This window comes from Alosa pseudoharengus, unplaced genomic scaffold (genome assembly GCF_046254945.1).
Source record: "Alosa pseudoharengus isolate Yale_2024_CS ecotype anadromous, Long Island Sound unplaced genomic scaffold, YU_APseudo_1.1 YU_APseudo_1.1_scf_2, whole genome shotgun sequence".
NCBI classification, from domain to species: domain Eukaryota; kingdom Metazoa; phylum Chordata; class Actinopteri; order Clupeiformes; family Clupeidae; genus Alosa; species Alosa pseudoharengus.
In genome coordinates, this window is record NW_027468663.1 from 3,820,001 (window position 1) to 3,847,776 (window position 27,776).

At 54.4% G+C, this 27,776-nt stretch overlaps 33 non-coding genes and 11 pseudogenes across 33 annotated transcripts; all 44 read right to left on the reverse strand.

Moving 5' to 3' along the window:
* Positions 1–1,638: 1,638 nt before the first annotated feature.
* On the reverse strand, positions 1,639–1,731 carry LOC143135569 (U2 spliceosomal RNA; annotated as a pseudogene).
* Positions 1,732–1,874: 143 nt separating this feature from the next.
* On the reverse strand, positions 1,875–1,988 carry LOC143135690 (U5 spliceosomal RNA). The gene has a single exon (XR_012989127.1). It is a non-coding gene; the product is annotated as a U5 spliceosomal RNA (small nuclear RNA).
* A 408-nt stretch (positions 1,989–2,396) lies between these two features.
* On the reverse strand, positions 2,397–2,587 carry LOC143135644 (U2 spliceosomal RNA). Its single transcript, XR_012989082.1, has one exon. It is a non-coding gene; the product is annotated as a U2 spliceosomal RNA (small nuclear RNA).
* A 143-nt stretch (positions 2,588–2,730) lies between these two features.
* Positions 2,731–2,844, reverse strand: LOC143135691 (U5 spliceosomal RNA). The gene has a single exon (XR_012989128.1). It is a non-coding gene; the product is annotated as a U5 spliceosomal RNA (small nuclear RNA).
* Positions 2,845–3,253: 409 nt separating this feature from the next.
* Positions 3,254–3,444, reverse strand: LOC143135655 (U2 spliceosomal RNA). The gene has a single exon (XR_012989093.1). It is a non-coding gene; the product is annotated as a U2 spliceosomal RNA (small nuclear RNA).
* Positions 3,445–3,587: 143 nt separating this feature from the next.
* On the reverse strand, positions 3,588–3,701 carry LOC143135692 (U5 spliceosomal RNA). Its single transcript, XR_012989129.1, has one exon. It is a non-coding gene; the product is annotated as a U5 spliceosomal RNA (small nuclear RNA).
* Positions 3,702–4,074: 373 nt separating this feature from the next.
* LOC143135507 (U2 spliceosomal RNA) lies at positions 4,075–4,257 on the reverse strand. Its single transcript, XR_012989001.1, has one exon. It is a non-coding gene; the product is annotated as a U2 spliceosomal RNA (small nuclear RNA).
* A 129-nt stretch (positions 4,258–4,386) lies between these two features.
* LOC143135586 (U2 spliceosomal RNA) lies at positions 4,387–4,550 on the reverse strand (annotated as a pseudogene).
* A 143-nt stretch (positions 4,551–4,693) lies between these two features.
* LOC143135693 (U5 spliceosomal RNA) lies at positions 4,694–4,807 on the reverse strand. Its single transcript, XR_012989130.1, has one exon. It is a non-coding gene; the product is annotated as a U5 spliceosomal RNA (small nuclear RNA).
* Positions 4,808–5,211: 404 nt separating this feature from the next.
* LOC143135666 (U2 spliceosomal RNA) lies at positions 5,212–5,402 on the reverse strand. Its single transcript, XR_012989104.1, has one exon. It is a non-coding gene; the product is annotated as a U2 spliceosomal RNA (small nuclear RNA).
* Positions 5,403–5,545: 143 nt separating this feature from the next.
* LOC143135694 (U5 spliceosomal RNA) lies at positions 5,546–5,659 on the reverse strand. Its single transcript, XR_012989131.1, has one exon. It is a non-coding gene; the product is annotated as a U5 spliceosomal RNA (small nuclear RNA).
* A 400-nt stretch (positions 5,660–6,059) lies between these two features.
* On the reverse strand, positions 6,060–6,250 carry LOC143135678 (U2 spliceosomal RNA). Its single transcript, XR_012989115.1, has one exon. It is a non-coding gene; the product is annotated as a U2 spliceosomal RNA (small nuclear RNA).
* Positions 6,251–6,393: 143 nt separating this feature from the next.
* LOC143135695 (U5 spliceosomal RNA) lies at positions 6,394–6,507 on the reverse strand. The gene has a single exon (XR_012989132.1). It is a non-coding gene; the product is annotated as a U5 spliceosomal RNA (small nuclear RNA).
* A 405-nt stretch (positions 6,508–6,912) lies between these two features.
* Positions 6,913–7,083, reverse strand: LOC143135559 (U2 spliceosomal RNA; annotated as a pseudogene).
* Positions 7,084–8,893: 1,810 nt separating this feature from the next.
* Positions 8,894–8,986, reverse strand: LOC143135570 (U2 spliceosomal RNA; annotated as a pseudogene).
* Positions 8,987–9,129: 143 nt separating this feature from the next.
* Positions 9,130–9,243, reverse strand: LOC143135696 (U5 spliceosomal RNA). Its single transcript, XR_012989133.1, has one exon. It is a non-coding gene; the product is annotated as a U5 spliceosomal RNA (small nuclear RNA).
* A 405-nt stretch (positions 9,244–9,648) lies between these two features.
* On the reverse strand, positions 9,649–9,839 carry LOC143135689 (U2 spliceosomal RNA). The gene has a single exon (XR_012989126.1). It is a non-coding gene; the product is annotated as a U2 spliceosomal RNA (small nuclear RNA).
* Positions 9,840–9,982: 143 nt separating this feature from the next.
* LOC143135697 (U5 spliceosomal RNA) lies at positions 9,983–10,096 on the reverse strand. Its single transcript, XR_012989134.1, has one exon. It is a non-coding gene; the product is annotated as a U5 spliceosomal RNA (small nuclear RNA).
* A 405-nt stretch (positions 10,097–10,501) lies between these two features.
* On the reverse strand, positions 10,502–10,672 carry LOC143135560 (U2 spliceosomal RNA; annotated as a pseudogene).
* A 1,809-nt stretch (positions 10,673–12,481) lies between these two features.
* LOC143135571 (U2 spliceosomal RNA) lies at positions 12,482–12,574 on the reverse strand (annotated as a pseudogene).
* Positions 12,575–12,717: 143 nt separating this feature from the next.
* LOC143135699 (U5 spliceosomal RNA) lies at positions 12,718–12,831 on the reverse strand. The gene has a single exon (XR_012989135.1). It is a non-coding gene; the product is annotated as a U5 spliceosomal RNA (small nuclear RNA).
* A 408-nt stretch (positions 12,832–13,239) lies between these two features.
* LOC143135701 (U2 spliceosomal RNA) lies at positions 13,240–13,430 on the reverse strand. The gene has a single exon (XR_012989137.1). It is a non-coding gene; the product is annotated as a U2 spliceosomal RNA (small nuclear RNA).
* Positions 13,431–13,573: 143 nt separating this feature from the next.
* Positions 13,574–13,687, reverse strand: LOC143135700 (U5 spliceosomal RNA). The gene has a single exon (XR_012989136.1). It is a non-coding gene; the product is annotated as a U5 spliceosomal RNA (small nuclear RNA).
* Positions 13,688–14,060: 373 nt separating this feature from the next.
* LOC143135508 (U2 spliceosomal RNA) lies at positions 14,061–14,243 on the reverse strand. The gene has a single exon (XR_012989002.1). It is a non-coding gene; the product is annotated as a U2 spliceosomal RNA (small nuclear RNA).
* Positions 14,244–14,372: 129 nt separating this feature from the next.
* LOC143135588 (U2 spliceosomal RNA) lies at positions 14,373–14,536 on the reverse strand (annotated as a pseudogene).
* Positions 14,537–14,679: 143 nt separating this feature from the next.
* Positions 14,680–14,793, reverse strand: LOC143135702 (U5 spliceosomal RNA). Its single transcript, XR_012989138.1, has one exon. It is a non-coding gene; the product is annotated as a U5 spliceosomal RNA (small nuclear RNA).
* A 404-nt stretch (positions 14,794–15,197) lies between these two features.
* LOC143135713 (U2 spliceosomal RNA) lies at positions 15,198–15,388 on the reverse strand. The gene has a single exon (XR_012989148.1). It is a non-coding gene; the product is annotated as a U2 spliceosomal RNA (small nuclear RNA).
* A 143-nt stretch (positions 15,389–15,531) lies between these two features.
* On the reverse strand, positions 15,532–15,645 carry LOC143135703 (U5 spliceosomal RNA). The gene has a single exon (XR_012989139.1). It is a non-coding gene; the product is annotated as a U5 spliceosomal RNA (small nuclear RNA).
* Positions 15,646–16,045: 400 nt separating this feature from the next.
* On the reverse strand, positions 16,046–16,236 carry LOC143135725 (U2 spliceosomal RNA). Its single transcript, XR_012989159.1, has one exon. It is a non-coding gene; the product is annotated as a U2 spliceosomal RNA (small nuclear RNA).
* Positions 16,237–16,379: 143 nt separating this feature from the next.
* Positions 16,380–16,493, reverse strand: LOC143135705 (U5 spliceosomal RNA). Its single transcript, XR_012989140.1, has one exon. It is a non-coding gene; the product is annotated as a U5 spliceosomal RNA (small nuclear RNA).
* A 404-nt stretch (positions 16,494–16,897) lies between these two features.
* Positions 16,898–17,068, reverse strand: LOC143135561 (U2 spliceosomal RNA; annotated as a pseudogene).
* A 1,809-nt stretch (positions 17,069–18,877) lies between these two features.
* On the reverse strand, positions 18,878–18,970 carry LOC143135572 (U2 spliceosomal RNA; annotated as a pseudogene).
* Positions 18,971–19,113: 143 nt separating this feature from the next.
* Positions 19,114–19,227, reverse strand: LOC143135706 (U5 spliceosomal RNA). Its single transcript, XR_012989141.1, has one exon. It is a non-coding gene; the product is annotated as a U5 spliceosomal RNA (small nuclear RNA).
* A 404-nt stretch (positions 19,228–19,631) lies between these two features.
* LOC143135736 (U2 spliceosomal RNA) lies at positions 19,632–19,822 on the reverse strand. The gene has a single exon (XR_012989170.1). It is a non-coding gene; the product is annotated as a U2 spliceosomal RNA (small nuclear RNA).
* Positions 19,823–19,965: 143 nt separating this feature from the next.
* LOC143135707 (U5 spliceosomal RNA) lies at positions 19,966–20,079 on the reverse strand. The gene has a single exon (XR_012989142.1). It is a non-coding gene; the product is annotated as a U5 spliceosomal RNA (small nuclear RNA).
* Positions 20,080–20,483: 404 nt separating this feature from the next.
* On the reverse strand, positions 20,484–20,674 carry LOC143135747 (U2 spliceosomal RNA). Its single transcript, XR_012989181.1, has one exon. It is a non-coding gene; the product is annotated as a U2 spliceosomal RNA (small nuclear RNA).
* A 143-nt stretch (positions 20,675–20,817) lies between these two features.
* LOC143135708 (U5 spliceosomal RNA) lies at positions 20,818–20,931 on the reverse strand. Its single transcript, XR_012989143.1, has one exon. It is a non-coding gene; the product is annotated as a U5 spliceosomal RNA (small nuclear RNA).
* A 404-nt stretch (positions 20,932–21,335) lies between these two features.
* LOC143135542 (U2 spliceosomal RNA) lies at positions 21,336–21,525 on the reverse strand. The gene has a single exon (XR_012989032.1). It is a non-coding gene; the product is annotated as a U2 spliceosomal RNA (small nuclear RNA).
* Positions 21,526–23,301: 1,776 nt separating this feature from the next.
* Positions 23,302–23,394, reverse strand: LOC143135573 (U2 spliceosomal RNA; annotated as a pseudogene).
* Positions 23,395–23,537: 143 nt separating this feature from the next.
* LOC143135709 (U5 spliceosomal RNA) lies at positions 23,538–23,651 on the reverse strand. The gene has a single exon (XR_012989144.1). It is a non-coding gene; the product is annotated as a U5 spliceosomal RNA (small nuclear RNA).
* Positions 23,652–24,055: 404 nt separating this feature from the next.
* LOC143135544 (U2 spliceosomal RNA) lies at positions 24,056–24,245 on the reverse strand. The gene has a single exon (XR_012989033.1). It is a non-coding gene; the product is annotated as a U2 spliceosomal RNA (small nuclear RNA).
* Positions 24,246–26,021: 1,776 nt separating this feature from the next.
* Positions 26,022–26,114, reverse strand: LOC143135574 (U2 spliceosomal RNA; annotated as a pseudogene).
* A 143-nt stretch (positions 26,115–26,257) lies between these two features.
* LOC143135710 (U5 spliceosomal RNA) lies at positions 26,258–26,371 on the reverse strand. Its single transcript, XR_012989145.1, has one exon. It is a non-coding gene; the product is annotated as a U5 spliceosomal RNA (small nuclear RNA).
* A 404-nt stretch (positions 26,372–26,775) lies between these two features.
* LOC143135545 (U2 spliceosomal RNA) lies at positions 26,776–26,965 on the reverse strand. The gene has a single exon (XR_012989034.1). It is a non-coding gene; the product is annotated as a U2 spliceosomal RNA (small nuclear RNA).
* Between the last annotated feature and the right edge of the window lie 811 nt (positions 26,966–27,776).

Here is a 27,776-nt window from a genome sequence, read left to right on the forward strand (position 1 = left end):
TAAGTAGCTCGGGCACACAGGCCCAGCCAATAATGGGCAGAAGCAGATCAGATAAACCCCACAGGAAAACCATACAAGTAAACAAACAGACACCCAAATCAAATCCCAAACCCAACACAGAAAACCCAGACGACCATCCCTTCAGACATCATACATACTAGGGCTGTACCGTGTCCCAAAGACTTTATTTTGCCCGTTCACAAATTAACCCAAAAACACAACCCCATCACCAAACACAAAACAAGCCAAATCAAACCAAGGAATCATCCTCGCCTGAAGCAACCATGCCAGTCGTAGCCTTCAAATTGTCCTCGTCCCACCCTGGCAGCGGACCCAGGGAGGCCCCGCCTCCAGACACCATCACAGAACTGAACCCGGCAACGTCGTCCTCCATGTCATCGCTGTTGTCCGACAGGGGGGCGGTGAGACGGTACAACGACTGCACCTGGCACGACCGGAGACGCCGCAACGGCCCCCCCTCCTGGCTGCCATCCTCCAAGGCCCGCTTCACAGCAGCTGACACCACTCCCAAAGTCCGCTTTAAACTGTCCCCATCCCCCCCAGCAAGCTGGGCAGAGGGGGGGGGTCGGACAACCGGACCCCCACCCTCCAGAGGGCGCTCCCCAGCCACCTCAGCCATGCGGGCCATCTCCACTTCCTGTGACTCGGTGTGCTCCGCCCAGTCACCAACCGTCTTCCCCTCCACCTCAGAAGCGACTCCGCCCACCGACTGCACGGCAGCCATGTGCTCCACAGTCCCTTTGTCTCCCAAACGGCCATCTTGGCGGCCATCTTGGCGGCCATGCGGCGCATCCGTCGAAGAGCCACCAGACCCCACAGAACCACCCAATCCAGCCAAAACCGCCACCGGCACCACGCTGGGAGCCGGGGCAGCAACCTGCAACACAGTATCCCCAGCAGTCTCACCCCCAGGCTCAGCAACAGACCCACCCGCCACCACCCCAGCATAACTTCTCCTCTTTGGACACGACACAAACAAATGCCCACCCTCCCCACACAAATTGCAAGTCCTAACAGCAATACACACATTAGCTAAATGCCCCACGGACCCACACCGATAACATGGTTTAGCAGTGCACTCACCCCGCAAATGTCCATGCTGTCCACAAGTCCAACAAATGTCGGGCAGTTGAGGAACAAACAACCTGCCACGGTCTCTCCCAAGCGCAAACACGTGAGGAGGGACCCTCCAAGAGCCATCCGACTCCAGGCGGAAGAGAACACGGTACCTCCTCTTCCCCGTCCAAAATCCAAACTCGTCCACGATCTTCACTCCCTCAGAAACCCAGGAACAGTACCTCTCCAAAAACGACCTGACGTCCCTCTCCAGCACATGCGGGTTGTAGACATGAACCACCACCGTGAACTCCGGGGCACCCACCGCAAAGGAGCACTTCCCCAAGATGTTCTCAGGATTCCGCGCCAATGAATGCCACTTCCTCACCGCCGCCACCAGAAGAGGCACCTCCCGGAACGTCACCTCGTACTTCCAAGGAGCCCGAGCAGCCTGCAGACACAGGACCTCCACACCAGTCAGCCCCAACTCATCCCTCAGGATCTTCTCCGCCACGAAACCACGGGTAGCCGGCTCAACGACGGTCCCTGGCACATCCAGCCGGAGGGTGCGAGGACACACCCCCGATACCATCGCCCTCTCCTGGATAAGAACAGATACTACACTTGATCTTAGCCAAAAGGCCGAGAAGCGATACCCCACAACTGCACGGGGTCCGGCGGCCCCTCTAGCGACGCCCCCCGCGCTCACATGGTTACGGGGGGAGGCGGGGCCAGCAAAAGCCGACCGCCGCCGCCAAACAAAACACCACGACGCTTGACTTTGGACAGGCAGGTGCAGCTCCGCCGAAGCAGAGCTTCCAAAAATACCGTAAACTCGGGGCAGTTCCCCTCCACGGAAATCTTTAGTAAAAGGCGAAAGATTTGTACGAGATGAAGAGAAACCCGAGCGATGGCTGCCACAGGGCACGCTGGTCGGAGAGCACGAACGGCGCCGGTCGTGGACATGAGGGTGACTCCAAGGCGTTGCCCAGTGGCAACAAGACGGCAGTATCAACATCCCCTTTAAATTAAAAAAAAAAAAAAAAAAAAAAAAAAAAGAGTAAAAGGGCGGGAAAACCCAAAAGGGGCCGAAAAGGGAGGTGGCGCGGTTGGCCAAAAGACCTGGCGAGGACTCCTGCTGTGTCTGTCTGTCTGTCTGTCTGTCTGTCTGTCTGTCTGTCTGTCTGTCTGTCTGTCTGTCTCTCTGTCTCTCTGTCTCTCTGTCTCTCTGTCTGTCTGTCTCTCTGTCTGTCTGTCGAGGAGGATTTCATCAGAGTCAGTCAGTTCCACTGGGTCGGTTCTTTACTTCCACAGTCAAAGGGATGTGCACCGTTCCCGGAGTCACTGCAATACCGGGTCGATGCGTGGAGCGGACGGAGCAAGCCCCTCTTCCGTCTCCCTGTTCCAAAAATCAGATTAATATATGGTCCTCGGGTAGAGGACGTATCAGATATTAAACTGATAAGAACAGATACTACACTTGATCTTAGCCAAAAGGCCGAGAAGCGATACCCCACAACTGCACGGGGTCCGGCGGCCCCTCTAGCGACGCCCCCCGCGCTCACATGGTTACGGGGGGAGGCGGGGCCAGCAAAAGCCGACCGCCGCCGCCAAACAAAACACCACGACGCTTGACTTTGGACAGGCAGGTGCAGCTCCGCCGAAGCAGAGCTTCCAAAAATACCGTAAACTCGGGGCAGTTCCCCTCCACGGAAATCTTTAGTAAAAGGCGAAAGATTTGTACGAGATGAAGAGAAACCCGAGCGATGGCTGCCACAGGGCACGCTGGTCGGAGAGCACGAACGGCGCCGGTCGTGGACATGAGGGTGACTCCAAGGCGTTGCCCAGTGGCAACAAGACGGCAGTATCAACATCCCCTTTAAATTAAAAAAAAAAAAAAAAAAAAAAAAAAAAAGAGTAAAAGGGCGGGAAAACCCAAAAGGGGCCGAAAAGGGAGGTGGCGCGGTTGGCCAAAAGACCTGGCGAGGACTCCTGCTGTGTCTGTCTGTCTGTCTGTCTGTCTGTCTGTCTGTCTGTCTGTCTGTCTGTCTGTCTGTCTCTCTGTCTCTCTGTCTCTCTGTCTCTCTGTCTGTCTGTCTCTCTGTCTGTCTGTCGAGGAGGATTTCATCAGAGTCAGTCAGTTCCACTGGGTCGGTTCTTTACTTCCACAGTCAAAGGGATGTGCACCGTTCCCGGAGTCACTGCAATACCGGGTCGATGCGTGGAGCGGACGGAGCAAGCCCCTCTTCCGTCTCCCTGTTCCAAAAATCAGATTAATATATGGTCCTCGGGTAGAGGACGTATCAGATATTAAACTGATAAGAACAGATACTACACTTGATCTTAGCCAAAAGGCCGAGAAGCGATACCCCACAACTGCACGGGGTCCGGCGGCCCCTCTAGCGACGCCCCCCGCGCTCACATGGTTACGGGGGGAGGCGGGGCCAGCAAAAGCCGACCGCCGCCGCCAAACAAAACACCACGACGCTTGACTTTGGACAGGCAGGTGCAGCTCCGCCGAAGCAGAGCTTCCAAAAATACCGTAAACTCGGGGCAGTTCCCCTCCACGGAAATCTTTAGTAAAAGGCGAAAGATTTGTACGAGATGAAGAGAAACCCGAGCGATGGCTGCCACAGGGCACGCTGGTCGGAGAGCACGAACGGCGCCGGTCGTGGACATGAGGGTGACTCCAAGGCGTTGCCCAGTGGCAACAAGACGGCAGTATCAACATCCCCTTTAAATTAAAAAAAAAAAAAAAATAAAAAAAAAAAAGAGTAAAAGGGCGGGAAAACCCAAAAGGGGCCGAAAAGGGAGGTGGCGCGGTTGGCCAAAAGACCTGGCGAGGACTCCTGCTGTGTCTGTCTGTCTGTCTGTCTGTCTGTCTGTCTGTCTGTCTGTCTGTCTGTCTGTCTGTCTGTCTCTCTGTCTGTCTGTCGAGGAGGATTTCATCAGAGTCAGTCAGTTCCACTGGGTCGGTTCTTTACTTCCACAGTCAAAGGGATTTGCACCGTTCCCGGAGTCGCTGCAATACCGGGTCGATGCGTGGAGCGGACGGAGCAAGCCCCACTTCCGTCTCCCTGTTCCAAAAATCAGATTAATATATGGTCCTCGGGTAGAGGACGTATCAGATATTAAACTGATAAGAACAGATTTTTTTTCTATTCGTTCGGGAGAGGGGAAAAGGGGAAGTGGAGGGGAAAGGGAAGGTACGGGGGAGGAATGTGCCCCCCTGGCGGACGGTGGTTCAATGCCACAATGGCACGGTCCACAGACTCTAGGGGGATTAACAAAAGTAAAGACAAACAACACAGATTTGGCACCCTCCCTGGCGGCACTGCAATACCGAGGAGGGCGCCGGGTGCAGGGACAAGCCCCACCCCATTTAAACATGGGAAGCGTAGCACATTGCAATCCGGTCGATCGCTCGGAACCGGCTGCTACACTTGATCTTAGCCAAAAGGCCGAGAAGCGATACCCCACAACTGCACGGGGTCCGGCGGCCCCTCTAGCGACGCCCCCCGCGCTCACATGGTTACGGGGGGAGGCGGGGCCAGCAAAAGCCGACCGCCGCCGCTAAACAAAACACCACGACGCTTGACTTTGGACAGGCAGGTGCAGCTCCGCCGAAGCAGAGCTTCCAAAAATACCGTAAACTCGGGGCAGTTCCCCTCCACGGAAATCTTTAGTAAAAGGCGAAAGATTTGTACGAGATGAAGAGAAACCCGAGCGATGGCTGCCACAGGGCACGCTGGTCGGAGAGCACGAACGGCGCCGGTCGTGGACATGAGGGTGACTCCAAGGCGTTGCCCAGTGGCAACAAGACGGCAGTATCAACATCCCCTTTAAATTAAAAAAAAAAAAAAAAAAAAAAAAAAAAGAGTAAAAGGGCGGGAAAACCCAAAAGGGGCCGAAAAGGGAGGTGGCGCGGTTGGCCAAAAGACCTGGCGAGGACTCCTGCTGTGTCTGTCTGTCTGTCTGTCTGTCTGTCTGTCTGTCTGTCTGTCTGTCTGTCTGTCTCTCTGTCTCTCTGTCTCTCTGTCTCTCTGTCTGTCTGTCTCTCTGTCTGTCTGTCGAGGAGGATTTCATCAGAGTCAGTCAGTTCCACTGGGTCGGTTCTTTACTTCCACAGTCAAAGGGATGTGCACCGTTCCCGGAGTCACTGCAATACCGGGTCGATGCGTGGAGCGGACGGAGCAAGCCCCTCTTCCGTCTCCCTGTTCCAAAAATCAGATTAATATATGGTCCTCGGGTAGAGGACGTATCAGATATTAAACTGATAAGAACAGATACTACACTTGATCTTAGCCAAAAGGCCGAGAAGCGATACCCCACAACTGCACGGGGTCCGGCGGCCCCTCTAGCGACGCCCCCCGCGCTCACATGGTTACGGGGGGAGGCGGGGCCAGCAAAAGCCGACCGCCGCCGCCAAACAAAACACCACGACGCTTGACTTTGGACAGGCAGGTGCAGCTCCGCCGAAGCAGAGCTTCCAAAAATACCGTAAACTCGGGGCAGTTCCCCTCCACGGAAATCTTTAGTAAAAGGCGAAAGATTTGTACGAGATGAAGAGAAACCCGAGCGATGGCTGCCACAGGGCACGCTGGTCGGAGAGCACGAACGGCGCCGGTCGTGGACATGAGGGTGACTCCAAGGCGTTGCCCAGTGGCAACAAGACGGCAGTATCAACATCCCCTTTAAATTAAAAAAAAAAAAAAAAAAAAAAAAAAAAGAGTAAAAGGGCGGGAAAACCCAAAAGGGGCCGAAAAGGGAGGTGGCGCGGTTGGCCAAAAGACCTGGCGAGGACTCCTGCTGTGTCTGTCTGTCTGTCTGTCTGTCTGTCTGTCTGTCTGTCTGTCTGTCTGTCTCTCTGTCTCTCTGTCTCTCTGTCTCTCTGTCTGTCTGTCTCTCTGTCTGTCTGTCGAGGAGGATTTCATCAGAGTCAGTCAGTTCCACTGGGTCGGTTCTTTACTTCCACAGTCAAAGGGATGTGCACCGTTCCCGGAGTCACTGCAATACCGGGTCGATGCGTGGAGCGGACGGAGCAAGCCCCTCTTCCGTCTCCCTGTTCCAAAAATCAGATTAATATATGGTCCTCGGGTAGAGGACGTATCAGATATTAAACTGATAAGAACAGATACTACACTTGATCTTAGCCAAAAGGCCGAGAAGCGATACCCCACAACTGCACGGGGTCCGGCGGCCCCTCTAGCGACGCCCCCCGCGCTCACATGGTTACGGGGGGAGGCGGGGCCAGCAAAAGCCGACCGCCGCCGCTAAACAAAACACCACGACGCTTGACTTTGGACAGGCAGGTGCAGCTCCGCCGAAGCAGAGCTTCCAAAAATACCGTAAACTCGGGGCAGTTCCCCTCCACGGAAATCTTTAGTAAAAGGCGAAAGATTTGTACGAGATGAAGAGAAACCCGAGCGATGGCTGCCACAGGGCACGCTGGTCGGAGAGCACGAACGGCGCCGGTCGTGGACATGAGGGTGACTCCAAGGCGTTGCCCAGTGGCAACAAGACGGCAGTATCAACATCCCCTTTAAATTAAAAAAAAAAAAAAAAAAAAAAAAAAAAAGAGTAAAAGGGCGGGAAAACCCAAAAGGGGCCGAAAAGGGAGGTGGCGCGGTTGGCCAAAAGACCTGGCGAGGACTCCTGCTGTGTCTGTCTGTCTGTCTGTCTGTCTGTCTGTCTGTCTGTCTGTCTGTCTGTCTGTCTCTCTGTCTCTCTGTCTCTCTGTCTCTCTGTCTGTCTGTCTCTCTGTCTGTCTGTCGAGGAGGATTTCATCAGAGTCAGTCAGTTCCACTGGGTCGGTTCTTTACTTCCACAGTCAAAGGGATGTGCACCGTTCCCGGAGTCACTGCAATACCGGGTCGATGCGTGGAGCGGACGGAGCAAGCCCCTCTTCCGTCTCCCTGTTCCAAAAATCAGATTAATATATGGTCCTCGGGTAGAGGACGTATCAGATATTAAACTGATAAGAACAGATTTTTTTTTTTTTTTTTTTTTTTTTTTTTTTTTTTTTTTTTATTGAACATAACCAGAGCAGGGCAGCCTTGAAAATACAACACACAAAAGATACTCACAGGATACATACAACACACAAAAGATCCAGAAAAAAGTTTAAGATTAAGCTAAGACTAGAAGGCTGCAAAACATATCAAACAACGCAGAACACTAAGTAGCTCGGGCACACAGGCCCAGCCAATAATGGGCAGAAGCAGATCAGATAAACCCCACAGGAAAACCATACAAGTAAACAAACAGACACCCAAATCAAATCCCAAACCCAACACAGAAAACCCAGACGACCATCCCTTCAGACATCATACATACTAGGGCTGTACCGTGTCCCAAAGACTTTATTTTGCCCGTTCACAAATTAACCCAAAAACACAACCCCATCACCAAACACAAAACAAGCCAAATCAAACCAAGGAATCATCCTCGCCTGAAGCAACCATGCCAGTCGTAGCCTTCAAATTGTCCTCGTCCCACCCTGGCAGCGGACCCAGGGAGGCCCCGCCTCCAGACACCATCACAGAACTGAACCCGGCAACGTCGTCCTCCATGTCATCGCTGTTGTCCGACAGGGGGGCGGTGAGACGGTACAACGACTGCACCTGGCACGACCGGAGACGCCGCAACGGCCCCCCCTCCTGGCTGCCATCCTCCAAGGCCCGCTTCACAGCAGCTGACACCACTCCCAAAGTCCGCTTTAAACTGTCCCCATCCCCCCCAGCAAGCTGGGCAGAGGGGGGGGGTCGGACAACCGGACCCCCACCCTCCAGAGGGCGCTCCCCAGCCACCTCAGCCATGCGGGCCATCTCCACTTCCTGTGACTCGGTGTGCTCCGCCCAGTCACCAACCGTCTTCCCCTCCACCTCAGAAGCGACTCCGCCCACCGACTGCACGGCAGCCATGTGCTCCACAGTCCCTTTGTCTCCCAAACGGCCATCTTGGCGGCCATCTTGGCGGCCATGCGGCGCATCCGTCGAAGAGCCACCAGACCCCACAGAACCACCCAATCCAGCCAAAACCGCCACCGGCACCACGCTGGGAGCCGGGGCAGCAACCTGCAACACAGTATCCCCAGCAGTCTCACCCCCAGGCTCAGCAACAGACCCACCCGCCACCACCCCAGCATAACTTCTCCTCTTTGGACACGACACAAACAAATGCCCACCCTCCCCACACAAATTGCAAGTCCTAACAGCAATACACACATTAGCTAAATGCCCCACGGACCCACACCGATAACATGGTTTAGCAGTGCACTCACCCCGCAAATGTCCATGCTGTCCACAAGTCCAACAAATGTCGGGCAGTTGAGGAACAAACAACCTGCCACGGTCTCTCCCAAGCGCAAACACGTGAGGAGGGACCCTCCAAGAGCCATCCGACTCCAGGCGGAAGAGAACACGGTACCTCCTCTTCCCCGTCCAAAATCCAAACTCGTCCACGATCTTCACTCCCTCAGAAACCCAGGAACAGTACCTCTCCAAAAACGACCTGATGTCCCTCTCCAGCACATGCGGGTTGTAGACATGAACCACCACCGTGAACTCCGGGGCACCCACCGCAAAGGAGCACTTCCCCAAGATGTTCTCAGGATTCCGCGCCAATGAATGCCACTTCCTCACCGCCGCCACCAGAAGAGGCACCTCCCGGAACGTCACCTCGTACTTCCAAGGAGCCCGAGCAGCCTGCAGACACAGGACCTCCACACCAGTCAGCCCCAACTCATCCCTCAGGATCTTCTCCGCCACGAAACCACGGGTAGCCGGCTCAACGACGGTCCCTGGCACATCCAGCCGGAGGGTGCGAGGACACACCCCCGATACCATCGCCCTCTCCTGGATAAGAACAGATACTACACTTGATCTTAGCCAAAAGGCCGAGAAGCGATACCCCACAACTGCACGGGGTCCGGCGGCCCCTCTAGCGACGCCCCCCGCGCTCACATGGTTACGGGGGGAGGCGGGGCCAGCAAAAGCCGACCGCCGCCGCCAAACAAAACACCACGACGCTTGACTTTGGACAGGCAGGTGCAGCTCCGCCGAAGCAGAGCTTCCAAAAATACCGTAAACTCGGGGCAGTTCCCCTCCACGGAAATCTTTAGTAAAAGGCGAAAGATTTGTACGAGATGAAGAGAAACCCGAGCGATGGCTGCCACAGGGCACGCTGGTCGGAGAGCACGAACGGCGCCGGTCGTGGACATGAGGGTGACTCCAAGGCGTTGCCCAGTGGCAACAAGACGGCAGTATCAACATCCCCTTTAAATTAAAAAAAAAAAAAAAAAAAAAAAAAAAAAGAGTAAAAGGGCGGGAAAACCCAAAAGGGGCCGAAAAGGGAGGTGGCGCGGTTGGCCAAAAGACCTGGCGAGGACTCCTGCTGTGTCTGTCTGTCTGTCTGTCTGTCTGTCTGTCTGTCTGTCTGTCTGTCTGTCTGTCTCTCTGTCTCTCTGTCTCTCTGTCTCTCTGTCTGTCTGTCTCTCTGTCTGTCTGTCGAGGAGGATTTCATCAGAGTCAGTCAGTTCCACTGGGTCGGTTCTTTACTTCCACAGTCAAAGGGATGTGCACCGTTCCCGGAGTCACTGCAATACCGGGTCGATGCGTGGAGCGGACGGAGCAAGCCCCTCTTCCGTCTCCCTGTTCCAAAAATCAGATTAATATATGGTCCTCGGGTAGAGGACGTATCAGATATTAAACTGATAAGAACAGATACTACACTTGATCTTAGCCAAAAGGCCGAGAAGCGATACCCCACAACTGCACGGGGTCCGGCGGCCCCTCTAGCGACGCCCCCCGCGCTCACATGGTTACGGGGGGAGGCGGGGCCAGCAAAAGCCGACCGCCGCCGCCAAACAAAACACCACGACGCTTGACTTTGGACAGGCAGGTGCAGCTCCGCCGAAGCAGAGCTTCCAAAAATACCGTAAACTCGGGGCAGTTCCCCTCCACGGAAATCTTTAGTAAAAGGCGAAAGATTTGTACGAGATGAAGAGAAACCCGAGCGATGGCTGCCACAGGGCACGCTGGTCGGAGAGCACGAACGGCGCCGGTCGTGGACATGAGGGTGACTCCAAGGCGTTGCCCAGTGGCAACAAGACGGCAGTATCAACATCCCCTTTAAATTAAAAAAAAAAAAAAAAAAAAAAAAAAAAAGAGTAAAAGGGCGGGAAAACCCAAAAGGGGCCGAAAAGGGAGGTGGCGCGGTTGGCCAAAAGACCTGGCGAGGACTCCTGCTGTGTCTGTCTGTCTGTCTGTCTGTCTGTCTGTCTGTCTGTCTGTCTGTCTGTCTGTCTCTCTGTCTCTCTGTCTCTCTGTCTCTCTGTCTGTCTGTCTCTCTGTCTGTCTGTCGAGGAGGATTTCATCAGAGTCAGTCAGTTCCACTGGGTCGGTTCTTTACTTCCACAGTCAAAGGGATGTGCACCGTTCCCGGAGTCACTGCAATACCGGGTCGATGCGTGGAGCGGACGGAGCAAGCCCCTCTTCCGTCTCCCTGTTCCAAAAATCAGATTAATATATGGTCCTCGGGTAGAGGACGTATCAGATATTAAACTGATAAGAACAGATTTTTTTTTTTTTTTTTTTTTTTTTTTTTTTTTTTTTTTTATTGAACATAACCAGAGCAGGGCAGCCTTGAAAATACAACACACAAAAGATACTCACAGGATACATACAACACACAAAAGATCCAGAAAAAAGTTTAAGATTAAGCTAAGACTAGAAGGCTGCAAAACATATCAAACAACGCAGAACACTAAGTAGCTCGGGCACACAGGCCCAGCCAATAATGGGCAGAAGCAGATCAGATAAACCCCACAGGAAAACCATACAAGTAAACAAACAGACACCCAAATCAAATCCCAAACCCAACACAGAAAACCCAGACGACCATCCCTTCAGACATCATACATACTAGGGCTGTACCGTGTCCCAAAGACTTTATTTTGCCCGTTCACAAATTAACCCAAAAACACAACCCCATCACCAAACACAAAACAAGCCAAATCAAACCAAGGAATCATCCTCGCCTGAAGCAACCATGCCAGTCGTAGCCTTCAAATTGTCCTCGTCCCACCCTGGCAGCGGACCCAGGGAGGCCCCGCCTCCAGACACCATCACAGAACTGAACCCGGCAACGTCGTCCTCCATGTCATCGCTGTTGTCCGACAGGGGGGCGGTGAGACGGTACAACGACTGCACCTGGCACGACCGGAGACGCCGCAACGGCCCCCCCTCCTGGCTGCCATCCTCCAAGGCCCGCTTCACAGCAGCTGACACCACTCCCAAAGTCCGCTTTAAACTGTCCCCATCCCCCCCAGCAAGCTGGGCAGAGGGGGGGGGTCGGACAACCGGACCCCCACCCTCCAGAGGGCGCTCCCCAGCCACCTCAGCCATGCGGGCCATCTCCACTTCCTGTGACTCGGTGTGCTCCGCCCAGTCACCAACCGTCTTCCCCTCCACCTCAGAAGCGACTCCGCCCACCGACTGCACGGCAGCCATGTGCTCCACAGTCCCTTTGTCTCCCAAACGGCCATCTTGGCGGCCATCTTGGCGGCCATGCGGCGCATCCGTCGAAGAGCCACCAGACCCCACAGAACCACCCAATCCAGCCAAAACCGCCACCGGCACCACGCTGGGAGCCGGGGCAGCAACCTGCAACACAGTATCCCCAGCAGTCTCACCCCCAGGCTCAGCAACAGACCCACCCGCCACCACCCCAGCATAACTTCTCCTCTTTGGACACGACACAAACAAATGCCCACCCTCCCCACACAAATTGCAAGTCCTAACAGCAATACACACATTAGCTAAATGCCCCACGGACCCACACCGATAACATGGTTTAGCAGTGCACTCACCCCGCAAATGTCCATGCTGTCCACAAGTCCAACAAATGTCGGGCAGTTGAGGAACAAACAACCTGCCACGGTCTCTCCCAAGCGCAAACACGTGAGGAGGGACCCTCCAAGAGCCATCCGACTCCAGGCGGAAGAGAACACGGTACCTCCTCTTCCCCGTCCAAAATCCAAACTCGTCCACGATCTTCACTCCCTCAGAAACCCAGGAACAGTACCTCTCCAAAAACGACCTGACGTCCCTCTCCAGCACATGCGGGTTGTAGACATGAACCACCACCGTGAACTCCGGGGCACCCACCGCAAAGGAGCACTTCCCCAAGATGTTCTCAGGATTCCGCGCCAATGAATGCCACTTCCTCACCGCCGCCACCAGAAGAGGCACCTCCCGGAACGTCACCTCGTACTTCCAAGGAGCCCGAGCAGCCTGCAGACACAGGACCTCCACACCAGTCAGCCCCAACTCATCCCTCAGGATCTTCTCCGCCACGAAACCACGGGTAGCCGGCTCAACGACGGTCCCTGGCACATCCAGCCGGAGGGTGCGAGGACACACCCCCGATACCATCGCCCTCTCCTGGATAAGAACAGATACTACACTTGATCTTAGCCAAAAGGCCGAGAAGCGATACCCCACAACTGCACGGGGTCCGGCGGCCCCTCTAGCGACGCCCCCCGCGCTCACATGGTTACGGGGGGAGGCGGGGCCAGCAAAAGCCGACCGCCGCCGCCAAACAAAACACCACGACGCTTGACTTTGGACAGGCAGGTGCAGCTCCGCCGAAGCAGAGCTTCCAAAAATACCGTAAACTCGGGGCAGTTCCCCTCCACGGAAATCTTTAGTAAAAGGCGAAAGATTTGTACGAGATGAAGAGAAACCCGAGCGATGGCTGCCACAGGGCACGCTGGTCGGAGAGCACGAACGGCGCCGGTCGTGGACATGAGGGTGACTCCAAGGCGTTGCCCAGTGGCAACAAGACGGCAGTATCAACATCCCCTTTAAATTAAAAAAAAAAAAAAAAAAAAAAAAAAAAGAGTAAAAGGGCGGGAAAACCCAAAAGGGGCCGAAAAGGGAGGTGGCGCGGTTGGCCAAAAGACCTGGCGAGGACTCCTGCTGTGTCTGTCTGTCTGTCTGTCTGTCTGTCTGTCTGTCTGTCTGTCTGTCTGTCTGTCTGTCTCTCTGTCTCTCTGTCTCTCTGTCTCTCTGTCTGTCTGTCTCTCTGTCTGTCTGTCGAGGAGGATTTCATCAGAGTCAGTCAGTTCCACTGGGTCGGTTCTTTACTTCCACAGTCAAAGGGATGTGCACCGTTCCCGGAGTCACTGCAATACCGGGTCGATGCGTGGAGCGGACGGAGCAAGCCCCTCTTCCGTCTCCCTGTTCCAAAAATCAGATTAATATATGGTCCTCGGGTAGAGGACGTATCAGATATTAAACTGATAAGAACAGATACTACACTTGATCTTAGCCAAAAGGCCGAGAAGCGATACCCCACAACTGCACGGGGTCCGGCGGCCCCTCTAGCGACGCCCCCCGCGCTCACATGGTTACGGGGGGAGGCGGGGCCAGCAAAAGCCGACCGCCGCCGCCAAACAAAACACCACGACGCTTGACTTTGGACAGGCAGGTGCAGCTCCGCCGAAGCAGAGCTTCCAAAAATACCGTAAACTCGGGGCAGTTCCCCTCCACGGAAATCTTTAGTAAAAGGCGAAAGATTTGTACGAGATGAAGAGAAACCCGAGCGATGGCTGCCACAGGGCACGCTGGTCGGAGAGCACGAACGGCGCCGGTCGTGGACATGAGGGTGACTCCAAGGCGTTGCCCAGTGGCAACAAGACGGCAGTATCAACATCCCCTTTAAATTAAAAAAAAAAAAAAAATAAAAAAAAAAAAGAGTAAAAGGGCGGGAAAACCCAAAAGGGGCCGAAAAGGGAGGTGGCGCGGTTGGCCAAAAGACCTGGCGAGGACTCCTGCTGTGTCTGTCTGTCTGTCTGTCTGTCTGTCTGTCTGTCTGTCTGTCTGTCTGTCTGTCTGTCTGTCTCTCTGTCTGTCTGTCGAGGAGGATTTCATCAGAGTCAGTCAGTTCCACTGGGTCGGTTCTTTACTTCCACAGTCAAAGGGATTTGCACCGTTCCCGGAGTCGCTGCAATACCGGGTCGATGCGTGGAGCGGACGGAGCAAGCCCCACTTCCGTCTCCCTGTTCCAAAAATCAGATTAATATATGGTCCTCGGGTAGAGGACGTATCAGATATTAAACTGATAAGAACAGATTTTTTTTCTATTCGTTCGGGAGAGGGGAAAAGGGGAAGTGGAGGGGAAAGGGAAGGTACGGGGGAGGAATGTGCCCCCCTGGCGGACGGTGGTTCAATGCCACAATGGCACGGTCCACAGACTCTAGGGGGATTAACAAAAGTAAAGACAAACAACACAGATTTGGCACCCTCCCTGGCGGCACTGCAATACCGAGGAGGGCGCCGGGTGCAGGGACAAGCCCCACCCCATTTAAACATGGGAAGCGTAGCACATTGCAATCCGGTCGATCGCTCGGAACCGGCTGCTACACTTGATCTTAGCCAAAAGGCCGAGAAGCGATACCCCACAACTGCACGGGGTCCGGCGGCCCCTCTAGCGACGCCCCCCGCGCTCACATGGTTACGGGGGGAGGCGGGGCCAGCAAAAGCCGACCGCCGCCGCTAAACAAAACACCACGACGCTTGACTTTGGACAGGCAGGTGCAGCTCCGCCGAAGCAGAGCTTCCAAAAATACCGTAAACTCGGGGCAGTTCCCCTCCACGGAAATCTTTAGTAAAAGGCGAAAGATTTGTACGAGATGAAGAGAAACCCGAGCGATGGCTGCCACAGGGCACGCTGGTCGGAGAGCACGAACGGCGCCGGTCGTGGACATGAGGGTGACTCCAAGGCGTTGCCCAGTGGCAACAAGACGGCAGTATCAACATCCCCTTTAAATTAAAAAAAAAAAAAAAAAAAAAAAAAAAAGAGTAAAAGGGCGGGAAAACCCAAAAGGGGCCGAAAAGGGAGGTGGCGCGGTTGGCCAAAAGACCTGGCGAGGACTCCTGCTGTGTCTGTCTGTCTGTCTGTCTGTCTGTCTGTCTGTCTGTCTGTCTGTCTGTCTGTCTCTCTGTCTCTCTGTCTCTCTGTCTCTCTGTCTGTCTGTCTCTCTGTCTGTCTGTCGAGGAGGATTTCATCAGAGTCAGTCAGTTCCACTGGGTCGGTTCTTTACTTCCACAGTCAAAGGGATGTGCACCGTTCCCGGAGTCACTGCAATACCGGGTCGATGCGTGGAGCGGACGGAGCAAGCCCCTCTTCCGTCTCCCTGTTCCAAAAATCAGATTAATATATGGTCCTCGGGTAGAGGACGTATCAGATATTAAACTGATAAGAACAGATACTACACTTGATCTTAGCCAAAAGGCCGAGAAGCGATACCCCACAACTGCACGGGGTCCGGCGGCCCCTCTAGCGACGCCCCCCGCGCTCACATGGTTACGGGGGGAGGCGGGGCCAGCAAAAGCCGACCGCCGCCGCCAAACAAAACACCACGACGCTTGACTTTGGACAGGCAGGTGCAGCTCCGCCGAAGCAGAGCTTCCAAAAATACCGTAAACTCGGGGCAGTTCCCCTCCACGGAAATCTTTAGTAAAAGGCGAAAGATTTGTACGAGATGAAGAGAAACCCGAGCGATGGCTGCCACAGGGCACGCTGGTCGGAGAGCACGAACGGCGCCGGTCGTGGACATGAGGGTGACTCCAAGGCGTTGCCCAGTGGCAACAAGACGGCAGTATCAACATCCCCTTTAAATTAAAAAAAAAAAAAAAAAAAAAAAAAAAAGAGTAAAAGGGCGGGAAAACCCAAAAGGGGCCGAAAAGGGAGGTGGCGCGGTTGGCCAAAAGACCTGGCGAGGACTCCTGCTGTGTCTGTCTGTCTGTCTGTCTGTCTGTCTGTCTGTCTGTCTGTCTGTCTGTCTCTCTGTCTCTCTGTCTCTCTGTCTCTCTGTCTGTCTGTCTCTCTGTCTGTCTGTCGAGGAGGATTTCATCAGAGTCAGTCAGTTCCACTGGGTCGGTTCTTTACTTCCACAGTCAAAGGGATGTGCACCGTTCCCGGAGTCACTGCAATACCGGGTCGATGCGTGGAGCGGACGGAGCAAGCCCCTCTTCCGTCTCCCTGTTCCAAAAATCAGATTAATATATGGTCCTCGGGTAGAGGACGTATCAGATATTAAACTGATAAGAACAGATACTACACTTGATCTTAGCCAAAAGGCCGAGAAGCGATACCCCACAACTGCACGGGGTCCGGCGGCCCCTCTAGCGACGCCCCCCGCGCTCACATGGTTACGGGGGGAGGCGGGGCCAGCAAAAGCCGACCGCCGCCGCTAAACAAAACACCACGACGCTTGACTTTGGACAGGCAGGTGCAGCTCCGCCGAAGCAGAGCTTCCAAAAATACCGTAAACTCGGGGCAGTTCCCCTCCACGGAAATCTTTAGTAAAAGGCGAAAGATTTGTACGAGATGAAGAGAAACCCGAGCGATGGCTGCCACAGGGCACGCTGGTCGGAGAGCACGAACGGCGCCGGTCGTGGACATGAGGGTGACTCCAAGGCGTTGCCCAGTGGCAACAAGACGGCAGTATCAACATCCCCTTTAAATTAAAAAAAAAAAAAAAAAAAAAAAAAAAAGAGTAAAAGGGCGGGAAAACCCAAAAGGGGCCGAAAAGGGAGGTGGCGCGGTTGGCCAAAAGACCTGGCGAGGACTCCTGCTGTGTCTGTCTGTCTGTCTGTCTGTCTGTCTGTCTGTCTGTCTGTCTGTCTGTCTGTCTCTCTGTCTCTCTGTCTCTCTGTCTCTCTGTCTGTCTGTCTCTCTGTCTGTCTGTCGAGGAGGATTTCATCAGAGTCAGTCAGTTCCACTGGGTCGGTTCTTTACTTCCACAGTCAAAGGGATGTGCACCGTTCCCGGAGTCACTGCAATACCGGGTCGATGCGTGGAGCGGACGGAGCAAGCCCCTCTTCCGTCTCCCTGTTCCAAAAATCAGATTAATATATGGTCCTCGGGTAGAGGACGTATCAGATATTAAACTGATAAGAACAGATTTTTTTTTTTTTTTTTTTTTTTTTTTTTTTTTTTTTTTTATTGAACATAACCAGAGCAGGGCAGCCTTGAAAATACAACACACAAAAGATACTCACAGGATACATACAACACACAAAAGATCCAGAAAAAAGTTTAAGATTAAGCTAAGACTAGAAGGCTGCAAAACATATCAAACAACGCAGAACACTAAGTAGCTCGGGCACACAGGCCCAGCCAATAATGGGCAGAAGCAGATCAGATAAACCCCACAGGAAAACCATACAAGTAAACAAACAGACACCCAAATCAAATCCCAAACCCAACACAGAAAACCCAGACGACCATCCCTTCAGACATCATACATACTAGGGCTGTACCGTGTCCCAAAGACTTTATTTTGCCCGTTCACAAATTAACCCAAAAACACAACCCCATCACCAAACACAAAACAAGCCAAATCAAACCAAGGAATCATCCTCGCCTGAAGCAACCATGCCAGTCGTAGCCTTCAAATTGTCCTCGTCCCACCCTGGCAGCGGACCCAGGGAGGCCCCGCCTCCAGACACCATCACAGAACTGAACCCGGCAACGTCGTCCTCCATGTCATCGCTGTTGTCCGACAGGGGGGCGGTGAGACGGTACAACGACTGCACCTGGCACGACCGGAGACGCCGCAACGGCCCCCCCTCCTGGCTGCCATCCTCCAAGGCCCGCTTCACAGCAGCTGACACCACTCCCAAAGTCCGCTTTAAACTGTCCCCATCCCCCCCAGCAAGCTGGGCAGAGGGGGGGGGTCGGACAACCGGACCCCCACCCTCCAGAGGGCGCTCCCCAGCCACCTCAGCCATGCGGGCCATCTCCACTTCCTGTGACTCGGTGTGCTCCGCCCAGTCACCAACCGTCTTCCCCTCCACCTCAGAAGCGACTCCGCCCACCGACTGCACGGCAGCCATGTGCTCCACAGTCCCTTTGTCTCCCAAACGGCCATCTTGGCGGCCATCTTGGCGGCCATGCGGCGCATCCGTCGAAGAGCCACCAGACCCCACAGAACCACCCAATCCAGCCAAAACCGCCACCGGCACCACGCTGGGAGCCGGGGCAGCAACCTGCAACACAGTATCCCCAGCAGTCTCACCCCCAGGCTCAGCAACAGACCCACCCGCCACCACCCCAGCATAACTTCTCCTCTTTGGACACGACACAAACAAATGCCCACCCTCCCCACACAAATTGCAAGTCCTAACAGCAATACACACATTAGCTAAATGCCCCACGGACCCACACCGATAACATGGTTTAGCAGTGCACTCACCCCGCAAATGTCCATGCTGTCCACAAGTCCAACAAATGTCGGGCAGTTGAGGAACAAACAACCTGCCACGGTCTCTCCCAAGCGCAAACACGTGAGGAGGGACCCTCCAAGAGCCATCCGACTCCAGGCGGAAGAGAACACGGTACCTCCTCTTCCCCGTCCAAAATCCAAACTCGTCCACGATCTTCACTCCCTCAGAAACCCAGGAACAGTACCTCTCCAAAAACGACCTGACGTCCCTCTCCAGCACATGCGGGTTGTAGACATGAACCACCACCGTGAACTCCGGGGCACCCACCGCAAAGGAGCACTTCCCCAAGATGTTCTCAGGATTCCGCGCCAATGAATGCCACTTCCTCACCGCCGCCACCAGAAGAGGCACCTCCCGGAACGTCACCTCGTACTTCCAAGGAGCCCGAGCAGCCTGCAGACACAGGACCTCCACACCAGTCAGCCCCAACTCATCCCTCAGGATCTTCTCCGCCACGAAACCACGGGTAGCCGGCTCAACGACGGTCCCTGGCACATCCAGCCGGAGGGTGCGAGGACACACCCCCGATACCATCGCCCTCTCCTGGATAAGAACAGATACTACACTTGATCTTAGCCAAAAGGCCGAGAAGCGATACCCCACAACTGCACGGGGTCCGGCGGCCCCTCTAGCGACGCCCCCCGCGCTCACATGGTTACGGGGGGAGGCGGGGCCAGCAAAAGCCGACCGCCGCCGCCAAACAAAACACCACGACGCTTGACTTTGGACAGGCAGGTGCAGCTCCGCCGAAGCAGAGCTTCCAAAAATACCGTAAACTCGGGGCAGTTCCCCTCCACGGAAATCTTTAGTAAAAGGCGAAAGATTTGTACGAGATGAAGAGAAACCCGAGCGATGGCTGCCACAGGGCACGCTGGTCGGAGAGCACGAACGGCGCCGGTCGTGGACATGAGGGTGACTCCAAGGCGTTGCCCAGTGGCAACAAGACGGCAGTATCAACATCCCCTTTAAATTAAAAAAAAAAAAAAAAAAAAAAAAAAAAGAGTAAAAGGGCGGGAAAACCCAAAAGGGGCCGAAAAGGGAGGTGGCGCGGTTGGCCAAAAGACCTGGCGAGGACTCCTGCTGTGTCTGTCTGTCTGTCTGTCTGTCTGTCTGTCTGTCTGTCTGTCTGTCTGTCTGTCTCTCTGTCTCTCTGTCTCTCTGTCTCTCTGTCTGTCTGTCTCTCTGTCTGTCTGTCGAGGAGGATTTCATCAGAGTCAGTCAGTTCCACTGGGTCGGTTCTTTACTTCCACAGTCAAAGGGATGTGCACCGTTCCCGGAGTCACTGCAATACCGGGTCGATGCGTGGAGCGGACGGAGCAAGCCCCTCTTCCGTCTCCCTGTTCCAAAAATCAGATTAATATATGGTCCTCGGGTAGAGGACGTATCAGATATTAAACTGATAAGAACAGATACTACACTTGATCTTAGCCAAAAGGCCGAGAAGCGATACCCCACAACTGCACGGGGTCCGGCGGCCCCTCTAGCGACGCCCCCCGCGCTCACATGGTTACGGGGGGAGGCGGGGCCAGCAAAAGCCGACCGCCGCCGCCAAACAAAACACCACGACGCTTGACTTTGGACAGGCAGGTGCAGCTCCGCCGAAGCAGAGCTTCCAAAAATACCGTAAACTCGGGGCAGTTCCCCTCCACGGAAATCTTTAGTAAAAGGCGAAAGATTTGTACGAGATGAAGAGAAACCCGAGCGATGGCTGCCACAGGGCACGCTGGTCGGAGAGCACGAACGGCGCCGGTCGTGGACATGAGGGTGACTCCAAGGCGTTGCCCAGTGGCAACAAGACGGCAGTATCAACATCCCCTTTAAATTAAAAAAAAAAAAAAAAAAAAAAAAAAAAGAGTAAAAGGGCGGGAAAACCCAAAAGGGGCCGAAAAGGGAGGTGGCGCGGTTGGCCAAAAGACCTGGCGAGGACTCCTGCTGTGTCTGTCTGTCTGTCTGTCTGTCTGTCTGTCTGTCTGTCTGTCTGTCTGTCTGTCTCTCTGTCTCTCTGTCTCTCTGTCTCTCTGTCTGTCTGTCTCTCTGTCTGTCTGTCGAGGAGGATTTCATCAGAGTCAGTCAGTTCCACTGGGTCGGTTCTTTACTTCCACAGTCAAAGGGATGTGCACCGTTCCCGGAGTCACTGCAATACCGGGTCGATGCGTGGAGCGGACGGAGCAAGCCCCTCTTCCGTCTCCCTGTTCCAAAAATCAGATTAATATATGGTCCTCGGGTAGAGGACGTATCAGATATTAAACTGATAAGAACAGATACTACACTTGATCTTAGCCAAAAGGCCGAGAAGCGATACCCCACAACTGCACGGGGTCCGGCGGCCCCTCTAGCGACGCCCCCCGCGCTCACATGGTTACGGGGGGAGGCGGGGCCAGCAAAAGCCGACCGCCGCCGCCAAACAAAACACCACGACGCTTGACTTTGGACAGGCAGGTGCAGCTCCGCCGAAGCAGAGCTTCCAAAAATACCGTAAACTCGGGGCAGTTCCCCTCCACGGAAATCTTTAGTAAAAGGCGAAAGATTTGTACGAGATGAAGAGAAACCCGAGCGATGGCTGCCACAGGGCACGCTGGTCGGAGAGCACGAACGGCGCCGGTCGTGGACATGAGGGTGACTCCAAGGCGTTGCCCAGTGGCAACAAGACGGCAGTATCAACATCCCCTTTAAATTAAAAAAAAAAAAAAAAAAAAAAAAAAAAGAGTAAAAGGGCGGGAAAACCCAAAAGGGGCCGAAAAGGGAGGTGGCGCGGTTGGCCAAAAGACCTGGCGAGGACTCCTGCTGTGTCTGTCTGTCTGTCTGTCTGTCTGTCTGTCTGTCTGTCTGTCTGTCTGTCTGTCTCTCTGTCTCTCTGTCTCTCTGTCTCTCTGTCTGTCTGTCTCTCTGTCTGTCTGTCGAGGAGGATTTCATCAGAGTCAGTCAGTTCCACTGGGTCGGTTCTTTACTTCCACAGTCAAAGGGATGTGCACCGTTCCCGGAGTCACTGCAATACCGGGTCGATGCGTGGAGCGGACGGAGCAAGCCCCTCTTCCGTCTCCCTGTTCCAAAAATCAGATTAATATATGGTCCTCGGGTAGAGGACGTATCAGATATTAAACTGATAAGAACAGATTTTTTTTTTTTTTTTTTTTTTTTTTATTGAACATAACCAGAGCAGGGCAGCCTTGAAAATACAACACACAAAAGATACTCACAGGATACATACAACACACAAAAGATCCAGAAAAAAGTTTAAGATTAAGCTAAGACTAGAAGGCTGCAAAACATATCAAACAACGCAGAACACTAAGTAGCTCGGGCACACAGGCCCAGCCAATAATGGGCAGAAGCAGATCAGATAAACCCCACAGGAAAACCATACAAGTAAACAAACAGACACCCAAATCAAATCCCAAACCCAACACAGAAAACCCAGACGACCATCCCTTCAGACATCATACATACTAGGGCTGTACCGTGTCCCAAAGACTTTATTTTGCCCGTTCACAAATTAACCCAAAAACACAACCCCATCACCAAACACAAAACAAGCCAAATCAAACCAAGGAATCATCCTCGCCTGAAGCAACCATGCCAGTCGTAGCCTTCAAATTGTCCTCGTCCCACCCTGGCAGCGGACCCAGGGAGGCCCCGCCTCCAGACACCATCACAGAACTGAACCCGGCAACGTCGTCCTCCATGTCATCGCTGTTGTCCGACAGGGGGGCGGTGAGACGGTACAACGACTGCACCTGGCACGACCGGAGACGCCGCAACGGCCCCCCCTCCTGGCTGCCATCCTCCAAGGCCCGCTTCACAGCAGCTGACACCACTCCCAAAGTCCGCTTTAAACTGTCCCCATCCCCCCCAGCAAGCTGGGCAGAGGGGGGGGGTCGGACAACCGGACCCCCACCCTCCAGAGGGCGCTCCCCAGCCACCTCAGCCATGCGGGCCATCTCCACTTCCTGTGACTCGGTGTGCTCCGCCCAGTCACCAACCGTCTTCCCCTCCACCTCAGAAGCGACTCCGCCCACCGACTGCACGGCAGCCATGTGCTCCACAGTCCCTTTGTCTCCCAAACGGCCATCTTGGCGGCCATCTTGGCGGCCATGCGGCGCATCCGTCGAAGAGCCACCAGACCCCACAGAACCACCCAATCCAGCCAAAACCGCCACCGGCACCACGCTGGGAGCCGGGGCAGCAACCTGCAACACAGTATCCCCAGCAGTCTCACCCCCAGGCTCAGCAACAGACCCACCCGCCACCACCCCAGCATAACTTCTCCTCTTTGGACACGACACAAACAAATGCCCACCCTCCCCACACAAATTGCAAGTCCTAACAGCAATACACACATTAGCTAAATGCCCCACGGACCCACACCGATAACATGGTTTAGCAGTGCACTCACCCCGCAAATGTCCATGCTGTCCACAAGTCCAACAAATGTCGGGCAGTTGAGGAACAAACAACCTGCCACGGTCTCTCCCAAGCGCAAACACGTGAGGAGGGACCCTCCAAGAGCCATCCGACTCCAGGCGGAAGAGAACACGGTACCTCCTCTTCCCCGTCCAAAATCCAAACTCGTCCACGATCTTCACTCCCTCAGAAACCCAGGAACAGTACCTCTCCAAAAACGACCTGACGTCCCTCTCCAGCACATGCGGGTTGTAGACATGAACCACCACCGTGAACTCCGGGGCACCCACCGCAAAGGAGCACTTCCCCAAGATGTTCTCAGGATTCCGCGCCAATGAATGCCACTTCCTCACCGCCGCCACCAGAAGAGGCACCTCCCGGAACGTCACCTCGTACTTCCAAGGAGCCCGAGCAGCCTGCAGACACAGGACCTCCACACCAGTCAGCCCCAACTCATCCCTCAGGATCTTCTCCGCCACGAAACCACGGGTAGCCGGCTCAACGACGGTCCCTGGCACATCCAGCCGGAGGGTGCGAGGACACACCCCCGATACCATCGCCCTCTCCTGGATAAGAACAGATACTACACTTGATCTTAGCCAAAAGGCCGAGAAGCGATACCCCACAACTGCACGGGGTCCGGCGGCCCCTCTAGCGACGCCCCCCGCGCTCACATGGTTACGGGGGGAGGCGGGGCCAGCAAAAGCCGACCGCCGCCGCCAAACAAAACACCACGACGCTTGACTTTGGACAGGCAGGTGCAGCTCCGCCGAAGCAGAGCTTCCAAAAATACCGTAAACTCGGGGCAGTTCCCCTCCACGGAAATCTTTAGTAAAAGGCGAAAGATTTGTACGAGATGAAGAGAAACCCGAGCGATGGCTGCCACAGGGCACGCTGGTCGGAGAGCACGAACGGCGCCGGTCGTGGACATGAGGGTGACTCCAAGGCGTTGCCCAGTGGCAACAAGACGGCAGTATCAACATCCCCTTTAAATTAAAAAAAAAAAAAAAAAAAAAAAAAAAAGAGTAAAAGGGCGGGAAAACCCAAAAGGGGCCGAAAAGGGAGGTGGCGCGGTTGGCCAAAAGACCTGGCGAGGACTCCTGCTGTGTCTGTCTGTCTGTCTGTCTGTCTGTCTGTCTGTCTGTCTGTCTGTCTGTCTGTCTCTCTGTCTCTCTGTCTCTCTGTCTCTCTGTCTGTCTGTCTCTCTGTCTGTCTGTCGAGGAGGATTTCATCAGAGTCAGTCAGTTCCACTGGGTCGGTTCTTTACTTCCACAGTCAAAGGGATGTGCACCGTTCCCGGAGTCACTGCAATACCGGGTCGATGCGTGGAGCGGACGGAGCAAGCCCCTCTTCCGTCTCCCTGTTCCAAAAATCAGATTAATATATGGTCCTCGGGTAGAGGACGTATCAGATATTAAACTGATAAGAACAGATTTTTTTTTTTTTTTTTTTTTTTTTTATTGAACATAACCAGAGCAGGGCAGCCTTGAAAATACAACACACAAAAGATACTCACAGGATACATACAACACACAAAAGATCCAGAAAAAAGTTTAAGATTAAGCTAAGACTAGAAGGCTGCAAAACATATCAAACAACGCAGAACACTAAGTAGCTCGGGCACACAGGCCCAGCCAATAATGGGCAGAAGCAGATCAGATAAACCCCACAGGAAAACCATACAAGTAAACAAACAGACACCCAAATCAAATCCCAAACCCAACACAGAAAACCCAGACGACCATCCCTTCAGACATCATACATACTAGGGCTGTACCGTGTCCCAAAGACTTTATTTTGCCCGTTCACAAATTAACCCAAAAACACAACCCCATCACCAAACACAAAACAAGCCAAATCAAACCAAGGAATCATCCTCGCCTGAAGCAACCATGCCAGTCGTAGCCTTCAAATTGTCCTCGTCCCACCCTGGCAGCGGACCCAGGGAGGCCCCGCCTCCAGACACCATCACAGAACTGAACCCGGCAACGTCGTCCTCCATGTCATCGCTGTTGTCCGACAGGGGGGCGGTGAGACGGTACAACGACTGCACCTGGCACGACCGGAGACGCCGCAACGGCCCCCCCTCCTGGCTGCCATCCTCCAAGGCCCGCTTCACAGCAGCTGACACCACTCCCAAAGTCCGCTTTAAACTGTCCCCATCCCCCCCAGCAAGCTGGGCAGAGGGGGGGGGTCGGACAACCGGACCCCCACCCTCCAGAGGGCGCTCCCCAGCCACCTCAGCCATGCGGGCCATCTCCACTTCCTGTGACTCGGTGTGCTCCGCCCAGTCACCAACCGTCTTCCCCTCCACCTCAGAAGCGACTCCGCCCACCGACTGCACGGCAGCCATGTGCTCCACAGTCCCTTTGTCTCCCAAACGGCCATCTTGGCGGCCATCTTGGCGGCCATGCGGCGCATCCGTCGAAGAGCCACCAGACCCCACAGAACCACCCAATCCAGCCAAAACCGCCACCGGCACCACGCTGGGAGCCGGGGCAGCAACCTGCAACACAGTATCCCCAGCAGTCTCACCCCCAGGCTCAGCAACAGACCCACCCGCCACCACCCCAGCATAACTTCTCCTCTTTGGACACGACACAAACAAATGCCCACCCTCCCCACACAAATTGCAAGTCCTAACAGCAATACACACATTAGCTAAATGCCCCACGGACCCACACCGATAACATGGTTTAGCAGTGCACTCACCCCGCAAATGTCCATGCTGTCCACAAGTCCAACAAATGTCGGGCAGTTGAGGAACAAACAACCTGCCACGGTCTCTCCCAAGCGCAAACACGTGAGGAGGGACCCTCCAAGAGCCATCCGACTCCAGGCGGAAGAGAACACGGTACCTCCTCTTCCCCGTCCAAAATCCAAACTCGTCCACGATCTTCACTCCCTCAGAAACCCAGGAACAGTACCTCTCCAAAAACGACCTGACGTCCCTCTCCAGCACATGCGGGTTGTAGACATGAACCACCACCGTGAACTCCGGGGCACCCACCGCAAAGGAGCACTTCCCCAAGATGTTCTCAGGATTCCGCGCCAATGAATGCCACTTCCTCACCGCCGCCACCAGAAGAGGCACCTCCCGGAACGTCACCTCGTACTTCCAAGGAGCCCGAGCAGCCTGCAGACACAGGACCTCCACACCAGTCAGCCCCAACTCATCCCTCAGGATCTTCTCCGCCACGAAACCACGGGTAGCCGGCTCAACGACGGTCCCTGGCACATCCAGCCGGAGGGTGCGAGGACACACCCCCGATACCATCGCCCTCTCCTGGATAAGAACAGATACTACACTTGATCTTAGCCAAAAGGCCGAGAAGCGATACCCCACAACTGCACGGGGTCCGGCGGCCCCTCTAGCGACGCCCCCCGCGCTCACATGGTTACGGGGGGAGGCGGGGCCAGCAAAAGCCGACCGCCGCCGCCAAACAAAACACCACGACGCTTGACTTTGGACAGGCAGGTGCAGCTCCGCCGAAGCAGAGCTTCCAAAAATACCGTAAACTCGGGGCAGTTCCCCTCCACGGAAATCTTTAGTAAAAGGCGAAAGATTTGTACGAGATGAAGAGAAACCCGAGCGATGGCTGCCACAGGGCACGCTGGTCGGAGAGCACGAACGGCGCCGGTCGTGGACATGAGGGTGACTCCAAGGCGTTGCCCAGTGGCAACAAGACGGCAGTATCAACATCCCCTTTAAATTAAAAAAAAAAAAAAAAAAAAAAAAAAAAGAGTAAAAGGGCGGGAAAACCCAAAAGGGGCCGAAAAGGGAGGTGGCGCGGTTGGCCAAAAGACCTGGCGAGGACTCCTGCTGTGTCTGTCTGTCTGTCTGTCTGTCTGTCTGTCTGTCTGTCTGTCTGTCTGTCTGTCTCTCTGTCTCTCTGTCTCTCTGTCTCTCTGTCTGTCTGTCTCTCTGTCTGTCTGTCGAGGAGGATTTCATCAGAGTCAGTCAGTTCCACTGGGTCGGTTCTTTACTTCCACAGTCAAAGGGATGTGCACCGTTCCCGGAGTCACTGCAATACCGGGTCGATGCGTGGAGCGGACGGAGCAAGCCCCTCTTCCGTCTCCCTGTTCCAAAAATCAGATTAATATATGGTCCTCGGGTAGAGGACGTATCAGATATTAAACTGATAAGAACAGATTTTTTTTTTTTTTTTTTTTTTTTTTATTGAACATAACCAGAGCAGGGCAGCCTTGAAAATACAACACACAAAAGATACTCACAGGATACATACAACACACAAAAGATCCAGAAAAAAGTTTAAGATTAAGCTAAGACTAGAAGGCTGCAAAACATATCAAACAACGCAGAACACTAAGTAGCTCGGGCACACAGGCCCAGCCAATAATGGGCAGAAGCAGATCAGATAAACCCCACAGGAAAACCATACAAGTAAACAAACAGACACCCAAATCAAATCCCAAACCCAACACAGAAAACCCAGACGACCATCCCTTCAGACATCATACATACTAGGGCTGTACCGTGTCCCAAAGACTTTATTTTGCCCGTTCACAAATTAACCCAAAAACACAACCCCATCACCAAACACAAAACAAGCCAAATCAAACCAAGGAATCATCCTCGCCTGAAGCAACCATGCCAGTCGTAGCCTTCAAATTGTCCTCGTCCCACCCTGGCAGCGGACCCAGGGAGGCCCCGCCTCCAGACACCATCACAGAACTGAACCCGGCAACGTCGTCCTCCATGTCATCGCTGTTGTCCGACAGGGGGGCGGTGAGACGGTACAACGACTGCACCTGGCACGACCGGAGACGCCGCAACGGCCCCCCCTCCTGGCTGCCATCCTCCAAGGCCCGCTTCACAGCAGCTGACACCACTCCCAAAGTCCGCTTTAAACTGTCCCCATCCCCCCCAGCAAGCTGGGCAGAGGGGGGGGGTCGGACAACCGGACCCCCACCCTCCAGAGGGCGCTCCCCAGCCACCTCAGCCATGCGGGCCATCTCCACTTCCTGTGACTCGGTGTG